The sequence below is a fragment of the Carassius carassius genome, chromosome 27 (assembly GCF_963082965.1).
Source record: "Carassius carassius chromosome 27, fCarCar2.1, whole genome shotgun sequence".
Classification (NCBI taxonomy): domain Eukaryota; kingdom Metazoa; phylum Chordata; class Actinopteri; order Cypriniformes; family Cyprinidae; genus Carassius; species Carassius carassius.
The window spans coordinates 29,542,246-29,560,637 of NC_081781.1; the positions used below are offsets into that span (position 1 = coordinate 29,542,246).

The following is an 18,392-nucleotide window of genomic DNA, read 5'->3' on the forward strand; positions in this document are numbered from 1 at the left end:
TCTCTGTCGCTGATGAGGGATTCACATGTGATAAATGCAGGGAAATAGTTAGGCTGACAGAGAAGATTTCAGAATTAGAGACATGCATCCAAACTTTAATTGAGGACAGTAAAAATGTTAGGGCTCTAGATACGGCTTTGGATGCGTCTAGCTCAGGGATTCCTGTACATTGTTCGGTTCCGGAAACAGAGCCCTTGCAGCAGGGCAACTGGGTGACGGTGAGGCAGCGTAGTCGTGTGTCAAAACACCGCTCTTCTGTTCCGATCAAAACATTAAACAGGTTCTCCCCACTCAGTGATGCACCCACTGAGAAACCTGATGAAAGTGCTCTAGTTATTGGTGATTCTATTGTATGGAACGTGAATATAGAGACACCAGCCACCATAGTCAAATGTTTACCGGGAGCCAGAGCGCCTGACATCTTGGCAAATTTAAAAGTGCTGGCTAATGCTAAACGTAAATACAGTAAGATTGTTATTCATGCCGGTGCTAATGATGTTCGACTTCGCCAGTCGGAGATCACTAAAAATAACATTAAAGAGGTGTGTGAACTTGCAAGCACGATGTCAGACACTGTAATATGCTCTGGTCCCCTGCCTGCTTACCGTGGTGATGAGATGCATAGCAGATTGTCATCACTCAATGGCTGGATGTCTAAGTGGTGCCCACAGAATAACATAGGTTTCATAGACAATTGGACGAGCTTTTGGGGCAGACCTTTAATTGAGGTTCAACAAATAAAAAACAGAAGCAATATGGATAAACAAATGATAAAGCTTGGCTTATTGAATATCAGATCCCTTTCTACGAAAACACTTTTTGTAAATAATATGATCACTGATCATAATATAGATGTACTCTGTTTGACAGAAACCTGGCTAAAACCTGATGATTACATTATTTTAAATGAGTCCACCCCCCAAGATTACTGTTATAAACATGAGCCACGTCTAAAAGGCAAAGGTGGAGGTGTTGCTTCAATTTATAACAACGTTTTCAGGATTTCTCAGAGGGCAGGCTACAAGTATAACTCGTTTGAAGTAATGGTACTTCATATAACATTATCCAAAGAAACAAATGTTAATGATAAATCCCCTGTTATGTTTGTACTGGCTACTGTATACAGGCCACCAGGGCACCATACAGACTTTATTAAAGAGTTTGGTGATTTTACATCCGAGTTAGTTCTGGCTGCAGATAAAGTTTTAATAGTTGGTGATTTTAATATCCATGTTGATAATGAAAACGATGCATTGGGATCAGCATTTATAGACATTCTGAACTCTATTGGTGTTAGACAACACGTTTCAGGACCTACTCATTGTCGAAATCATACTCTAGATTTAATACTGTCACATGGAATTGATGTTGATGGTGTTGAAATTATTCAGCCAAGTGATGATATCTCAGATCATTATTTAGTTCTTTGCAAAATTCATATAGCCAAAATTGTAAATTCTACTTCTTGTTACAAGTATGGAAGAACCATCACTTCTAACACAAAAGACTGCTTTTTAAGTTATCTTCCTGATGTATCCAAATTCCTTAGCATATCCAAAACCTCAGAACAACTTGATGATGTAACAGAAACTATGGACTCTCTCTTTTCTAGCACTTTAAATAAAGTTGCTCCTTTACGCTTAAGGAAGGTTAAGGAAAACAGTTTGACACCATGGTATAATGAGCACACTCGCACCCTAAAGAGAGCAGCCCGAAAAATGGAGCGCAGCTGGAGGAAAACAAAACTAGAGGTATTTCGTATTGCTTGGCGGGAAAGTAACATATCCTACAGAAAAGCATTAAAAACTGCTAGATCCGATTACTTTTCTTCTCTTTTAGAAGAAAACAAACATAACACCAGGTATTTATCCAATACAGTGGCTAAATTAACGAAAAATAAAGCCTCAACAAGTGTTGACATTTCCCAACACCACAGCAGTAATGACTTTATGAACTACTTTACTTCTAAAATCGATACTATTAGAGATAAAATTGCAACCATTCAGCCGTCAGCTACAGTATCACATCAGACAGTGCACTATAGACCCCCTGAGGAACAGTTCCACTCATTCTCTACCATAGGAGAGGAAGAATTGTATAAACTTGTTAAATCATCTAAACCAACAACATGTATGTTAGACCCTATACCATCTAAGCTCCTGAAAGAGGTGCTTCCAGAAGTCATAGATCCTCTTCTGACTATTATTAATTCCTCATTGTCATTAGGACATGTCCCCAAAACCTTCAAACTGGCTGTTATTAAGCCTCTCATCAAAAAACCACAACTTGACCCCAAAGAACTAGTTAATTATAGACCAATCTCGAATCTCCCTTTTCTGTCCAAGATACTAGAAAAGGTGGTATCCACACAATTATATTCCTTCTTAGAGAAAAATGGTATATGTGAGGATTTCCAGTCAGGATTTAGACCGTATCATAGTACTGAGACTGCTCTTCTTAGAGTTACAAATGATCTGCTCTTATCATCTGATCGTGGGTGTATCTCTCTATTAGTTTTATTGGATCTTAGTGCTGCGTTTGACACAATTGACCACAACATTCTTTTGCATAGACTTGAATACTTTGTTGGCATCAGTGGAAGTGCATTAGCATGGTTTAAATCGTACTTATATGACCGCCATCAGTTCGTAGCAGTGAATGAAGATGTATCCTATCGATCACAAGTGCAGTATGGAGTACCTCAAGGCTCAGTACTAGGGCCGCTACTCTTCACGCTTTATATGTTACCCTTGGGAGAAATCATCAGGAAACATGGTGTTAGCTTTCACTGTTATGCTGATGATACTCAGCTCTATATTTCTTCGCAGCCCGGTGAAACACACCAATTTGAAAAACTAATGGATTGCATAGTCGATATAAAAAACTGGATGACGAGTAATTTCTTACTGCTAAATTCTGAAAAAACAGAGGTGTTAATTATAGGACCTAAAAACTCTGCTTGTAATAACCTGGAACACTGTCTAAGACTTGATGGTTGCTCTGTCAATTCTTCATCATCAGTTAGGAACCTAGGTGTGCTACTTGATCGCAATCTTTCCTTAGAAAGCCACGTTTCTAGCATTTGTAAAACTGCATTTTTCCATCTCAAAAATATATCTAAATTACGGCCTATGCTCTCAATGTCAAATGCAGAAATGTTAATCCATTAATTTATGACCTCAAGGTTAGATTATTGTAATGCTTTATTGGGTGGTTGTTCTGCACGCTTAGTAAACAAACTACAGCTAGTCCAAAATGCAGCAGCAAGAGTTCTTACTAGAACCAGGAAGTATGACCATATTAGCCCGGTCCTGTCAACACTGCACTGGCTCCCTATCAAGCATCGCATAGATTTTAAAATATTGCTTATTACTTATAAAGCCCTGAATGGATTAGCACCTCAGTATTTGAATGAGCTCCTTTTACATTATAATCCTCTACGTCCGCTACGTTCTCAAAACTCAGGCAATTTGATAATACCTAGAATATCAAAATCAACTGCTGGCGGCAGATCCTTTTCCTATTTGGCGCCCAAACTCTGGAATAACCTACCTAACATTGTTCGGGAGGCAGACACACTCTTGCAGTTTAAATCTAGATTAAAGACCCATCTCTTTAACCTGGCATACACATAACATACTAATATGCTTTTATTATCCAAATCCGTTAAAGGATTTTTAGGCTGCATTAATTAGGTAAACCGGAAACACTTCCCATAACAACCTATGTACTTGCTATATCATTAGAAGAATGGCATCTACGCTAATATTTGTCTGTTTCTCTCTTGTTCCGAGGTCACCGTGGCCACCAGATCCAGTCTGTGTCCAGATCAGAGGGTCACTGCAGTCACCCGGATCCAGTACGTATCCAGACCAGATGGTGGATCAGCACCTAGAAAGGACCTCTACATCCCTGAAAGACAGCGGAGACCAGGACAACTAGAGCCCCAGATACAGATCCCCTGTAAAGACCTTGTCTCAGAGGAGCACCAGGACAAGACCACAGGAAACAGATGATTCTTCTGCACAATCTGACTTTGCTGCAGTCTGGAATTGAACTACTGGTTTCGTCTGGTCAGAGGAGAACTGGCCCCCCAACTGAGCCTGGTTTCTCCCAAGGTTTTTTTCTCCATTCTGTCACCGATGGAGTTTCGGTTCCTTGCCGCTGTCGCCTCTGGCTTGCTTAGTTGGGGACACTTCATCTACAGCGATATCGTTGACTTGATTGCAAATAAATGCACAGACACTATTTAACTGAACAGTGATTACATAACTGAATCCAATGATGAACTGCCTTTAACTCTCATTTTTGCATTATTGACACTGTTTTCCTAATGAATGTTGTTCAGTTGGTTTGACGCAATGTATTTTGTTTAAAGTGCTATATAAATAAAGGTGACATTGACAAAGGTGACATCAGTCCAAAAATACGTCATGACGAGGAAAAAAACATATATAAGTCGCATTTATTCAGAACCAAGAGAAAACATTACCGTCTACAGCCGCGAGAGGGCGCTCTGGGGAAGGCTACAGGAGCACTGAGCAGCATAGAGCTAATTTTAATATTTTTTTTTTTAGAAATGTAACTATATTCATTTTTACAATTATTTATTAATGTCACACACACATACCTAGTGTCTTATGACTTAAAAGATGAAAGTGGTAAATGTTACAGACATGGAACTGTTCAGTCTATTATTGATTTTTATTTCCACTTCACTTTTTTCCAAAGAGACAGAACTATTTGCACTGTATTTACCAGTGGGACAATATTCATACAATACTACAACCTAGAAATAATTTGCAGGTCTCAGCAGCACGAATTATGTGCCCAGCTACATCTGATTCAAATATTATGCTAATTAACAGTGAGTGTAGTTTCAGACATTGCAGTGCTTCACTCACACTTACTCTTATTCTGCCTGAAAGAATGAAAAGACCGAGCTGAAGGTGGAGCGATTCAACCAATCAGATGAAAGCAGCGTTTCAGCCCCGCCTACCAGTTCGAATGAAATATTAAAGCCATAAACTGAAATGATCAAAACGTACACGGACCAACTGTCTTGTCCATGTTCTCTCACTTGAATCCTCTTCTTGAGATTTGAGTCTCTTGACCTTCTGCAAGCTCCGCCTTGTTCACGCAGTGATTGACATGGCGCGAGGGGGCGGAGACGTGATTGGCTCGGAATGCATTTTCAATGTGCACATTGAATTTTGCTACATTCATTGCGGGACATTGAAAGAAAATGCAATCGTAAGTGTCTTGACTGTGAGTGTTAATGCATTTAAGAAAAATAGCATTTAAATGATAATTTTGCCACAGTTTTTGCTTGAACATGTTATACATATCTAATCATTTCTGTAATACATTTTCATTTTAATTTTGCAACTTATAAAGCGTTAAAATTAGTTTTTATTTTGCATATTAAAACTGGTGTATGAAATGGCAAATGAAAATTATGTAATTTAATTTTCATTTTCATTTTGCACCAAACGTTGCACAAATGTATTGGAAAATGAAAATGTAAATACAGAAATGCATTGCCATTTTACACATTGCATTGTCATTTTGCATATTACATTGCAAATTGAATATCGCTACCCATGTGCTTCCATACAATCCGACATTCAGATTAAAATAATTAATAATACTCATAGCGGTGTTATGAGCCTGAGCCTGCGCTCTCAAACGCTGCTCAGGCATTACAGGCTTGATGAAGTGAAAATGACATCCATAACTCTCTGAAGACAGTCAGAATCCTTCAGACAGGGGTGTAGCTGGGGTCAGCGGGTCATACCGGTGGACCCTGTTTGAAAGTGTTTAATCTTTATGTTCGTTTCAAGCTTGTAGGTGTCCAGGCACAGAAACCCAATAATTAAATGTAAAATAGCACTGCATAGTCTTCACTGTAAAAAATAAATATACAATTAAAACAAAATGTATTCAGACACCTTCAACATTTCTCACATTATCACAGTTTATTTGTTATAGTTGAGAAAATGGTAATAATAAGATAACTCGAAACTTATGTAATGGATAACAATCAACCAAAACTTCAGATAACTTTTAGTATGACAATATTTACACTATCAATACTTTGTTGAACAATTACCAAGCAGTCTGTGGTGTGAACGTTGCATTAGCAATTTGATTAACATTACAGCAGCTGGTAGCTAAATTAGGCACATTCACTTTAAGAGACAATGAATGCATCCAATATAATACACATCTGACAGTTTCTCAACTGTTTACTTTCACTTAAGACATAACCGACAGGTTTTTTTTTTTATGAACATACTTTCCAAGATAGGAATTTTAACATATTGTGCACCGAACACAGCGCACAAGTAACCAGATACTCAGTTCAGCCCTGCCTTCAGAAATACAGTGATATAAAAACACCCGCATCGTTTTTCGACTGTAACACATGCAGTGCTCATGTTTAATCAAAGTCAAAGCCTTTTGGAGAATCTATTTGTGGTGGTCAGTTCTGATCTTGTGGCAGGTGCCACAATTAAATTAATGCATGGGAAACAAAACTAACTTGCTATAACTATTTCATTTGATCTGAGTGTCTGTCTTTAAAGTATTTGGCGTGTTTCCTCCTTTTGATGTGTTACGCACCCAGCGCATCAAGAACCGTGTTGACTGGGTACTCTGTACCACCGGTACTTTTAAAAAACCTGGTACCGTAACATTTTAATTTTTTTAGTACCAAACTACCAGGTCTTTTGAAAACAGTATTGTGTGTAGTAAATAAAACTGCGTGTCTGCGCCATTCATCAACAGACATGCAGAGTAGGGCAACAAACGATTATTTTGATACTCGATTAATCTAATGATTATCAGAACGATTAATCAACTAATCATCGATTATTTCCTAGAAATCCTATAAATCTTCAGGAATTACATAGTATTCAAAAGGAGATTAAATGTGAAATCAAAAGGGCTAAATGGGACTATAAACTTAAAGTGGAACATAAACTGAGAAATAATCGTCTAGGCTCAGCATGGGACAGTATTAAAAAAATGGTTGGCCAAAATGATAAAATAAAGAATAAGGTGGCATTGGAAGTCTTCACCTCTGACATATCTTTGGCCCAAGAACTGAATCAATTTTATTCAAGATTTGATAAGTATGATTTTAGTAATGGAATACTTGACCAAAAAGAGTCTTTACTGTCCCACCCCCAATCTGCTGTGTGTTTCTCTGCACAAAGTGTTGTGAACACCTTTAAATATTGCAAAGCCAAAACAACTCCGGGGCCAGACAATATTGGTAGCCGTGTACTTTCTAGTTGTGCGGAACAGTTAGGCCCTATTTTTTCTTATATTTCTAATCAATCTATTTGCCAAAAGAAGGACCCTGAATTATGGAAACAGTCAATTATAGTTCCTGTTGCAAAGAATAGCCACCCAAAGTCTTTAAATGATTATAGACTCGCCCTTACGTCGATTGTGATGAAATGTTTTGAAAAGCTGATCAAAAGAGAACTGTCATCTATGACGAATTGCCTCCTTGACCCACTACAGTTTGCATATAGACTAAACAGCGGGGTCCAGGATGCAACTGTAACAGTACTTAACCTTAATCACCTTGAGGGCAATAGAAAACATGCCAGACTACTGTTTGTGGATTTCTCGTCAGCTTTTAACACCATTCAGCCCCACCTGCTGGTTGAGAAGCTCTTAGATCAGTTCAAACTGGAGGCCAATCCTGTGGGCTGGATATTAGATTTCCTCACAAATAGATCCCAGCGAGTGAGAGTAAATGGCCATCTCTCAGACTGGGCCCTTACATCAACTGGCTCACCACAGGGGTGTGTTCGTTCCCCCCTTTTATATATTCTGTACACTAACGACTGTCTGACTGAGGACAGATACTTTGTGAAGTTTGCTGATGATACGGTTATTGTCAGCTTATTGAACAATGAGGAAACTTCACATGGTTTGGTCATTGATCACTTTGTTACATGGTGTCAGGATGCCTTTCTTGAACTGAATGTCTCTAAGACCAAGGACATGTGTATTGATTTTAGACGCAATGTCACTAACACTGAAAAAACTAGTATAAATGGTCAGGAAATAGAGGTTGTTACAGAGTATAAGTACCTAGGATGCATTATTGACGATAAGTTGTGCTTTGACTCAAATACCAGTTTGCTTTGCAAGAAAGGCCAGCAGCGCCTGTATTGCTTGAAGAAGCTGGCAAAGTTTAACATGGATAAGACCCTGCTGACCCTTTTGTTACAGGTTTTTTGTTGAGTCAGTATTTACCTTCTCCTTAATCTACTGGTATGGGTCCATCACTGTAAAACAGAAAAACTCCCTTTCGAGGTTGATTAAGGTGAGCAGCAGTATCACAGGTTCTACGCAGAAAGGTCTGGAGGAACTATATCAGAAACAGATGTTAAGAAGGGTTGAATGTATCCTGCTAGATAATTCTCATCCCTTACAGGCTGGATATCAGATGTTGCCATCGGGATTACGCTTTAAACTCCCAAAATTCAGAACCAACAAATATAAACACTCTTTTGTGTTTATATCAGATGTCAACACTCTTTAACTGTTGTCTTATATACTTCTATACAATTAATTTATACAAATAAATATTTGACACAAAATGAGATGACAAATCTTGTTATTAAACATGTAATTCATATATTAATTACTTAAATTTAATTACTAAAATTAACTGAATGACACCTCACTCTGCCTAACATCTCCTTTCGTAAGTATATTATATGCATAAGAAACAAAATAAAGCTAAGTGATTAGATGTTTTATTTTTGGATAAACAATTTTATCCACAATATACAGTACCATTCAAACATTTTTGAACAGTAACATTGTTTTTAAAGAAGTATCTTCTGTGCATCAAGCCTACATGTATTTGATCCAAAGTACAGCAAAAACAGTGACATTTTGAAAGGTTTTTTACTATTTAAAATAACTTTTTTATTGTTATTATTTGAATATATTTTAAAATGTATTCCTGTGATTTCAAGGCTGAATGTTTAGCATCATTACTCCAGTCACAAGAGCAGCAAATCAGTTTCTTGAGCAGCAAATCAGTATATTAGAATGATTTCTGAAGGATTGTGTGACACTGAAGACTGGAGAAAATTCAGCTTTGATCACAGGAATAAATTACATTTTTAAATATATTCAAATAGAAGGCAGTTATTTTAAATCGTAAAAATATTGCACAATATTACTGCTTTTGCTGTATTTTGGATTAAATAAATGCAGGATTGGTGAGCAGAAGAGACTTCTTAAAAAAAAAAAAAATACATTAAAAATCTTAACGTTACCATTCAAAAACTTTTGACTGGTAATCTCTCTTATGATCATCAAAACAGTCCTGAGCTAGATTAAGCTTTGATCTCTGCAAACCAAACTATCACTTTAATCAAATATGTAATAATAATGTTAACCGTAAAACTGCTTGATTTAAGGTGTTGCATAAAATACTAGACGTGACGTGAATACTTTACTGAGCTCGTGCAAACATCCACATTAGTGTAATAAGATGCATTTTTAACTGCTGCTTTCACACTGCTGAGATTGTTTTATTTTTGTTTACTTCGTTATTGAGAGTAAAGCGTGCGTCATATTTTTATTTGGTTAAATCGATTTTTGCGGCTTAAGATTTACAGATACTAGTCCATATCGCAATTTGATTAAAGTATAATGACCTACTTTTGATTAATTCATTCAACATTTGACAAATTCCGTGACATTCCCCACTTAAGTGTGAATTCCGTTTTTATGACTGGATTCTGCAATTCTGTCTGCGTTTTCCACATTGCAGAAATCATAGGGGGCTAAGAAAATCTCTGAATTTATAGCTGGAGGTGCATCTATCACACGTCTAACGAGAAGCGCTCAACAACCTTCAGAGGCTCCCTCGAAACAAATGTTACATGTTACATGCATTTTTAGGTCTCGCCGATTTTAATCGTTCAAGTGAAAGATTTAGTTACTAATGCTGCCAGATAAACAGCATTCTGACTCCAATGATTACGAAAACACAGTACTCGAGATAACTTATGCAAAAAGAGACGTGCTTAATTTATTAAAGTAGATTCATTCATGTTTTTAAAAGCGTGAAAGAGAACTTGCACTGCACACAGGTAGTCAACTTTTAGCACCTTAAAGGTCACGGCCACGGACCCTGGGTGCATCCACAGTGGAGGACGCGAGCCAGGCCCCGGGCGACGACTTCTCCCCCTCCGATCTTCGAGATCTCCACCCGGAACCGCTTCGCTCCCCTCCGCGAGATGGGAAGTGACGCTGTGATCATCGGAGACTCCATCGTCCGACACGTCCGTGCTACGTTAGCCGAAGGTAAAGTGCACACTCATTGTTTCCCTGGTGCTCGTGTTCTCGATGTTTCTGTGCAGATACCCGAGATCCTGAAGGCCGACGAGAGCCCCAGAGCAGTCGTTAACTATATGTCTCAGCGTTACCATCTGGGCAAAACTATTGTTCCAGCCACCAAAGATAGATTCGCAAATAACCTGCCTGATCTATCTCAACTGCTATTTGTACCCAAAAATAAACATGAACTTGATGAAATAATTGGCAACATGGGCACTATTTTCTCTAATACATTAGAAGCTGTTGCCCCCATCAAATTGAAAAAGGTTAGAGAAAAACGTACTGTGCCATGGTATAACAGTAATACTCACTCTCTCAAGAAAGTAACTCGTAGTCTTGAACGCAAATGGAGAAAAACTAACTTGGAAGTTTTTAGAATTGCATGGAAAAACAGTATGTCCAGGTATAGACAGGCTCTAAAAACTGCTGGGGCAGAGCATATCCACAAACTCATTGAAAATAACCAAAACAATCCAAGGTTTTTATTTAGCACAGTGGCTAAGTTAACAAATTACCAGACGCCACCTGATTCAAATATTCCACCAACGTTAAATAGTAATGACTTTATGAATTTCTTCACTGATAAAATAGATAACATTAGAAATACAATAGCGAATGTAGATTCTACAGCGTCTAATACTTCAGTTTCATCCATCGCACCCAAAGATAAACTGCAGTGCTTTACAAATATAGGACAGGAAGAGCTAAATAAACTTATCACTGTATCTAAACCAACAACATGTTTATTAGATCCTGTACCCACTAAATTACTGAAAGAGTTGTTACCTGTAGCCGAAGAACCGCTTCCCAATATCATTAACTCATCGTTATCTTTAGGTCACGTCCCAAAACCATTCAAGCTGGCGGTTATCAAGCCTCTTATTAAGAAACCAAAACTAGATCCTGGTGAACTGGCAAATTATAGGCCTATTTCAAATCTTCCATTTATGTCTAAAATTTTAGAAAAAGTTGTGTCTGCTCAATTGAGCACCTTCCTGCATAAAAATTGATCTGTACGAAGAATTTCAGTCAGGTTTCAGGCCCCACCATAGCACAGAAACTGCACTTGTTAAAATTACAAATGACCTGCTTCTTGCGTCAGATCAAGGCTGCATCTCATTTCTAGTCTTACTTGATCTTAGTGCTGCGTTCGACACCATAGATCATGACATACTCATAGATCGATACAGGTATTCAAGGGCAGGCTCTAAGATGGTTTAGATCCTACCTGTCCGATCGCTACCATTTTGTTTACTTAAATGGGGTGTCATCTCATTTATCATTAGTAAAATATGGAGTGCCACAAGGATCCGTCCTAGGTCCCCTTCTATTTTCAATATACATGTTGCCCCTTGGTAATATTATTAGAAAATACAGAATTAGCTTCCACTGTTATGCTGATGATACTGAGCTATATATCTCAACGAGACCAGATGAAACTTCTAAATTATCTAAGCTAACAGAGTGTGTTAAAAATGTAAAAGATTGGATGACCAATCATTTTCTCCAATTAAATTCGGATAAGACAGAGAGATTAATTATTGGACCAAAAAACAGTCCACAGAATCTTGTAGATTACAATCTGCAACTAGACGGATGTACTGTTACTTCCTCTACAGTCAGAAATCTGGGTGTTATATTAGACAGCAATTTGTCTTTTGAAAATCATATTTCCCATGTTACAAAAACTGCATTCTTCCATCTTAGAAACATTGACAAGCTACGAAACATGTTATCTGTTTCTGATGCAGAAAAGCTAGTTCATGCATTCATGACCTCTAGACTGGACTATTGTAATGCACTTCTAGGTGGTTGTCCTGCTTCGTCAATAAACAAGCTACAGGTAGTCCAAAATGCAGCAGCTAGAGTCCTTACCAGGTCAAGAAAATATGATCATATTACCCCAATTTTACAGTCTCTGCACTGGCTGCCTATTAAGTTCCGTATCAGTTACAAATTATCATTACTTACCTATAAGGCCCTAAATGGTTTAGCTCCTGCGTACCTAACTAGCCTTCTACCACGCTACAACCCATCACGCACCCTAAGGTCACAAAACACTGGACTTTTGGTAGTTCCTAGGATAGCAAAGTCCACTAAAGGAGGTAGAGCTTTTTCACATTTGGCTCCCAAACTCTGGAATAGCCTTCCTGATAATGTTCGGGGTTCAGACACACTCTCTCTGTTTAAATCTAGATTAAAAACGCATCTCTTTCGCCAAGCATTCGAATAATGTATCTCTTAAATTGTGAGTGTAGTTGCATCTGCATTTTTATTCTTTAGCTTGGGTTAAACTAATTCATTTTACTTTGTTGGATCAGCAGCTATGTTAATGATGTCTCTATTTGTTTCTCTGTTTCAGCTGTGATTTACATCCCGTGGTAACTAGGATTTACACAAGCTCCAGTCTGGATCCAGAACACCTGAGAAGAGATGATGCTGACCCTCAGAGGACCCCAGATGATGCTAACCTTGAATCAACAAACAGAACTAACAAATATTGCTACAAGTGTGACTGCATCATATAATAATTGCTGTTAATAGTATTCATCGTCTGGCTGACTACTTCTTGTATAAATTTTTCTAAAAATCCTGTCACAAACGTACACAAACTGACAGTCACCACTTATAAGCTACTACTAAATATTGTAGAAACATAATTTTCTGTAAAGCTGCTTTGTAATTATTTGTATCGTAAAAAGCGCTATACAGATAAAACTTGAATAAAAATAAACTTGAATGTAATAATTGAACAAAGGGTTGAGATTGATAATATGAGTGTAACAGATCTGTGCTGTTCTTAGAGTGACAGCAGCCTAATATTCCTGCCGACTGTGTGCTTTATATTAATCAAACAACCAAAGACAAAATCACTCACTGCTCCTGACTCAAAGACCTTTGTAGCTTTAATAAGAAACAAAAGAAGTTTAATTCTTAAAGTGAAGACTATGCTGATTTATTTCTCAATAGGTTACTCAATTTCTCTAGTAGATTGTTAACTGAATACTTCAGACTTGCTTAAAAAAAAACTTTAAAGCACAGTTTGTTTCATTTGTATCTTTTTTTATTCTATTGTTTTACTTTGCTTTTTTTTATATATAACTGGCAGTTTAATTATTTTTAATAATTTTGAGGACTTTTTTAATTTCGTACTAATATGAGTTACTCTAATACGGAGTAGAATTGAGACATTTTGCTGGTTTGTAAAATGTTGAAGTCTTAGCAACCTTATTTACAGAAAATACATATTTAATATATACCACGATCTTGAAATAAATCTTTCATTAGAGATGCACGATATTTAATGTGCATCTGGTCAGTAAAGCCGGATCTGTAATCAGCAGTAAACCGAGGATTCACGTGGAGCAGCATTAACTACACAGGGTTCACTGATAAGCTGCACAAAACATGATCGTGTCTCTGTGTAGTAGATCCTGCTCCACGTGAAGCACACAATCCGGTGATATTTACCGTGCATTACTAGCTTTCATATAAAGTTTTGGTCACATTGCCCAATAATAATCGTGTTAAATAAACGTGATTACAATATTGTCCAGAATAATGGTGATTATGATTTCTGCCCTAGTTCTGTCTGCACACACCGAATCTCTTCTCCGACAGCGCACCAGTTTGTGTCTTAACGTGACTGAACGGACAAATGCACAATAAAGCATGTCAGAATTATTACTCCAATGTACAGTAACATACATATATAGTGATAGTATTTTATTTTACACCTGATCACTTAATTTCAGCAGTCTTACCTAAATATTACCGATCGAGCTATCTGAAAAACTTAAAGCACTCTTTATATGAACAAAGCATACAAAGATACTGTAAGATGGCCATTCAGCACATCAAGCCCAGCATTATTCTGTTTCTTTACTGTAACTGTCGTGGTCATTTACAGCATCGATAAGAAAAGAAGAGAGCAGTGTGTGAATATAATGCACATTAAAGACAGACTGAATACACTTCCTGAAACAGAGCAAAGCACACACAAGACTGCTTTCACTCCTAATACTGTCGTTTTACCTCATTCGGAAATCTTTTTCAGGTTAATAAATCACACAACACCATGTTTTGACAGCAGGATTTAGGTTTTGTTTGCCCATAAGCATGTTCACCATATAATCAGAATACACTTACTGCTGTCTCTGAAATGTTGTGATATAGTTGTGATCTGAAATAAATGTGAAATAGTACACATTTTGCAACATTTAAGTGTTGACTGAACATTGATGTTGCTTGACGTGTACGGTACAGTGCATTATGGGATATGATATCACAGGCAGTGTGCTCTGTTGTGAACGCGCACACACCAGACACAGTATAACTCATACGAGTCAGAAACAGTGAGCAGTATATGCTGTTATAATACACGGCATGTGATTATTACACTAGTATTACTATAAAAGCAGCTTATAGGTGTGTTTGATTAAAGTCTCCTGGTTTGTTTTCATCTGCCAGTAACAAATCAGGAGTTCAGATGTATTTGTATAAAGTTACAGATTTGAAACACTGTAGTGTCTGAAGGTTTCTGACTGAGATGTGGCTCATCTTACACCTTTATATCCTGAGACTTCTTCTCAAACATTCCTCTTCAGCTATTCGTGATCGGCAGAGCTCTGCTCGCTCTGGAGGCCTGCTTTTATCTCCTTCATCAACCAACTGTCAGATCAAACACACCCAACTCGAACGATACGCTGTTTTTACCCCTGAACGAGAGCTCAATACCGCCACTGGTCGCGTCGACTAACATTAGACGTTTAACGTCAACAAACTGGGCAGAAGACAAATCGCGACGCGACGGGAGCCACCGGATGCGCGAGCGCAGCTGCTTTTTCATCGCGTTCTCAACCAGTAAAGCCAGGACGGGCACTCTGTGACGATCATAACCGAGCAGAATCAGCGAAAGCCCGGTCCAGCCGAGAAGGCCTGCTCGGAAGCGCTTTTCTCACCGTGTCAGCGCCGCGGATCTGCGGACAGAAGCAGGCCCGACTCCGCACGCGAATCCCGCGCCGTTGCCGCTGCTTTGCTCTCTTCTGACAGCTATTCTGCGCTTCCTCCTCTGCTCCCCCTGGTTTTTTCTCTTCCTTTCTCTCTTCCAACAGATAAGAATCAAAATAGTGTCACACAATATGGCGGCCGTACAAGTGAGCTCCTCTCGCGAGACTCTGCGAGACCTCTCGTGCGTCTCGAGGAACGCGGCACTGTGGAAGAACGCCCACACAGAAGATTAATATTAATGAGCTCATGCTTAAATTAGGAAAGAGTTTATATGCTCTACGTAGACGGAATTACGCAGAGAAATTAGCAACAAGTCTTTTGTAATTTAGATAAATTATATGACAAATTTATGTTTTGGACCAACGGGATATTTGCATTTACCACGGGTAAAATTACAATGAATTAATGTGCAAATTATGATTTCTATTTCAAATCGTTGAGAAAGTCTCCTCTTGCGGCAGTGTCAGCAGAGCAAACTTGGCCACCACAGTCAAATGGGCCTTAATGATGCATAAATCTCTTTTTGTTTTATTTTATTTTTATTCTTACATTCAAAGCATCAATATTCATAAATATCATTTGTGACCCTGGACCACAAATCCAGTCATAAGGGTCTATATACATAAAGATAGTTATGCATTATTCAGGCCCACTCACATCAAGCCGGTTTTAGTGTTAGTTCTGGCTTGTTGTGTGTGGGCCAGATGTGGCCTATACAGCTGACCAACCAGATGTGCCATTTTCCGGAGACAAGCCCTGGCAGATTTCTAAACTGCCTAAAATAACCATGTGTTGGCTGTTTGCATGTGCAGATCAATTGTTATATGATATTTAAGTACCGTGAGAGCTATGGAGGGCAGAGCAGATGGCTCCTTATGCTTTCAGATCACTTTGATGTTGAACAACGATCGATCTGTGCAGTGCATACAGCCAAAATATGGTTATTTTAGGAAATTTAGAAATCCTGGCCAGGACGTGTCCCAGGAAAATGGCACTTCAGGTCACTTTACTTTACCAGCCAGTGGTTCTCAAACTTTTTTGAGTACTGGACCCCCATAATATTTCAGGACATCTTTATTTAATATATTTATAAGTTTCTTTGTCCTACACAAACCTGTTATAAAGCTGCAGTGCTATTCGATTTTTTACATTTTTGAGCCAAATCTTAAAATTGTTCTGTGGTGTGACTGTCTCAAGCAAGGTTAAAAAATGACAACTTTTATAAATGAAATTTACATAAATTTTTGCAATCTTTTTTTTTTTCATCCATACATTTCTGAAAACATAGGAACTTGACACATTTTGTATCTGAAAACTATGCCCTCTGGTGTGACACCATTTGAAATTGGCCAATTCCAGAGAAAACTGTAATTAGTTGAAGGACCCCATTCATGGTGGTGTTACTGAAGCCCCGTCAAGCCTGTGACATGTGCACATGATAAACTGTTGTCTCTGAATTGTCAAATGTCCATCCCAGGGTTATTAGAAACTGCACGGCACCAGGCCTTGTAAGGACTTCAGATGATGCCAATACTCAAAAAGACCTTAGATGGTGGCAACTATAGATGGACATACTAACTACTGCCACTGCAACAGACCAGGAAGTTGAACACTGGGTTAAAAGATGGCTGCAGCTTGCCAGAGATGAGATGGAGGCCAGAAGAGAAGATTTAAAGGTGCATTATGTAATATAGACAGCCAGTGGTTGAACTGGGTGCTGCAAACATTCTATATCTGCAAACATAATTTATTTTTTAATGCTTTAATACTGTCAAAAATACATAAAGCACCTTTAAGATGTTGTTTTCTCCTGTCTCCAGGTTGTTGGTATCAGACTGCTTTTAGGCTCTGACCCTCGCTTGCCCCTGACCTCGTGTCTGAATTACTCTCTGGATTGATATTTTCTTTGGACTGCTTTCTGGTTTTGACCCCTACCTGTTTCATGGACTCCCCTTTTGTCCTGCTCATGGTTAGTTAGCTATTCTTCATTTCTTTGACTCCTCTTGCAGATTTGTTTGTGCTCCTCTGGTTAACAGTGTATCAGTTCAGTGAGAATAATTGAATGTATGTACTTTATTGGAATTCTGTATGTATCTGTTATAGGGTCTTTGTTATTAATTGAAATTGAATAGTAATCATGATTTGATTTGCTAATCACAAAACCTGCGATGTGGATGTGATATTACTCTGTTCCAGTGCATATGTATGACTGCCATCCTAACAATCAGAAAGCGGGAGAGAGAGAGAGAGTGTGTGATAGTGGCATCTACAGGGTGAAAACAATAGTCAGGCAAATTAATATTAATGAAAAAAATTATGTAATATGAGATTACTTCGGCTATGAAATAAAAAAAAGGGTGTTCCTGTGGCTCAGTGGTACAGCATTTTGTTAGCAGTGCAAAAGTTTGTGGGTTTAATTCTCAGGGAACAAACATAGTGTTAAATAAAATTATAGCCTGAATGCACTGTAAGTTGCTTGGGATAAAAGTGTCTGCTAAATGTAAATGGAATGACAGACACCAAACAAAAAAGGTAATGTTAATCTTCAAGACTGTGTCACAACACATATCAAGAGCTCCCTTATCAGTTCTGCTTTCAGTACTGGAGAGTTAAAGATACAGATTCTAGATGTTTTTATTAGTACATATACGTTATCTTGCACATTCTATCTCCCCAATAGATTCTATTTTGAAATAAGTTTATAATGCATGTCCTCTATTCCCAATTCAGAAGAGCAAACACACAGTCTGTGGCTCTGAATGCTTCTCATACTCACTCCTCTCTGCCGCGTCTCATGGAGGAGCAGTTTACACTCGTCGTACATACGCAGCTGATTTCGTAATACTCATTTATACTCGGTTTACTCACACTGCAAGTCTCTACGAGTACATCTGGCAATATGGACAAGGCTTGACACATGGCTGCAACCTGTTTTAACTCATGCCTGTCTCCGTATTTAATCCAAATGTAATTCAGTTTAACTGCTTTGCCCATTTCAA

General features: G+C 38.2%; 1 protein-coding gene across 3 annotated transcripts in view; it reads right to left on the reverse strand.

The window, feature by feature from the left end:
• Positions 1-15,557, reverse strand: part of tab2 (TGF-beta activated kinase 1 (MAP3K7) binding protein 2) — a 42,384-nt gene extending 26,827 nt beyond the window's left edge. For 2 of the 3 annotated variants that reach the window (XM_059513341.1, XM_059513340.1), the window contains exon 1: positions 15,345-15,556. The gene's annotated coding sequence lies outside the window, so the exon portion shown is untranslated. Of the gene's footprint in view, positions 1-15,344 lie in introns of all 3 variants that reach the window. The other variant, XM_059513339.1, reaches the window with a different exon arrangement.
• Positions 15,558-18,392: the final 2,835 nt, after the last annotated feature.